Genomic DNA, 796 nt, shown 5'->3' with positions numbered 1-796 from the left:
GGCACCACTACCCACCCCCCCACCAGGTGCTGCCCACCAGCCCCCCGCCCGTGCCTTCTGAGCCTGACCTGACGGAGCCCAAGGACGAGCAGCCTCCAGCATCCTCGCCACCCACAGAAGAGGAGGAGGAGGAAGAGGAAGAAGAAGAGAGAGAGGAGGAAGAAGAGGAAGAAGAGGAGGAAGAAGATTCCCAGGTGCAGGGGGGGGTCCCCTGCTCACTCTGCCCCTCCCCCCCTCCCAGGAGGCCCCACCCCCACTGGTGCCCCCACAGCCTGCAGCCAGCCCCCCCGAGGAGGACAAGATGCCACCCTATGACGAGCAGACGCAGGCCTTCATCGATGGTGAGGGGCTGGTGGGGGGAGGACTGTGTCCAAACCTGTGCCCCCATGACCGTGACCTGCACCCACAGGGCCCGTGAAGTGGGCCTCACTTGGTTCCCGAGGTGGGCTCGCGCTGGCCCTGAGTAAGCCTGGGGGGTGGTAAGGGGGGCCGTCCTGGAGGAGGCATCTGGAACTGGAGAAACGTTGCCGCCCNCCCCCTGAGCTGCTGCTTGTTTGTGAGGGCGGTGAGGAGCCCGCGAGGCCCCGCGAGGCCGGGCCCCGCTCCCTCGGGTGAGAGCCTGGCGGCAGCCGGCGGCCAAGTGCAGTGTCTGCCCTGCGGCCGAGGCGCCAGTGGGAGCCGAGGTGGGGGGTGGGAGGAGCTGGTGAAGCAGGTTATCTGTGCCACCCCTCCCTCTTCTTCCTGGATGGGGCCTGGGGCACCTCTGACCTCCCCCCATCCCGCCCACCCCCTCCAG

The sequence above is a fragment of the Crocuta crocuta genome, unplaced genomic scaffold (genome assembly GCF_008692635.1).
Source record: "Crocuta crocuta isolate KB4526 unplaced genomic scaffold, BGI_CrCroc_1.0 scaffold115, whole genome shotgun sequence".
NCBI lineage: Eukaryota > Metazoa > Chordata > Mammalia > Carnivora > Hyaenidae > Crocuta > Crocuta crocuta.
Note: the sequence above shows the minus strand (reverse complement) of the source record.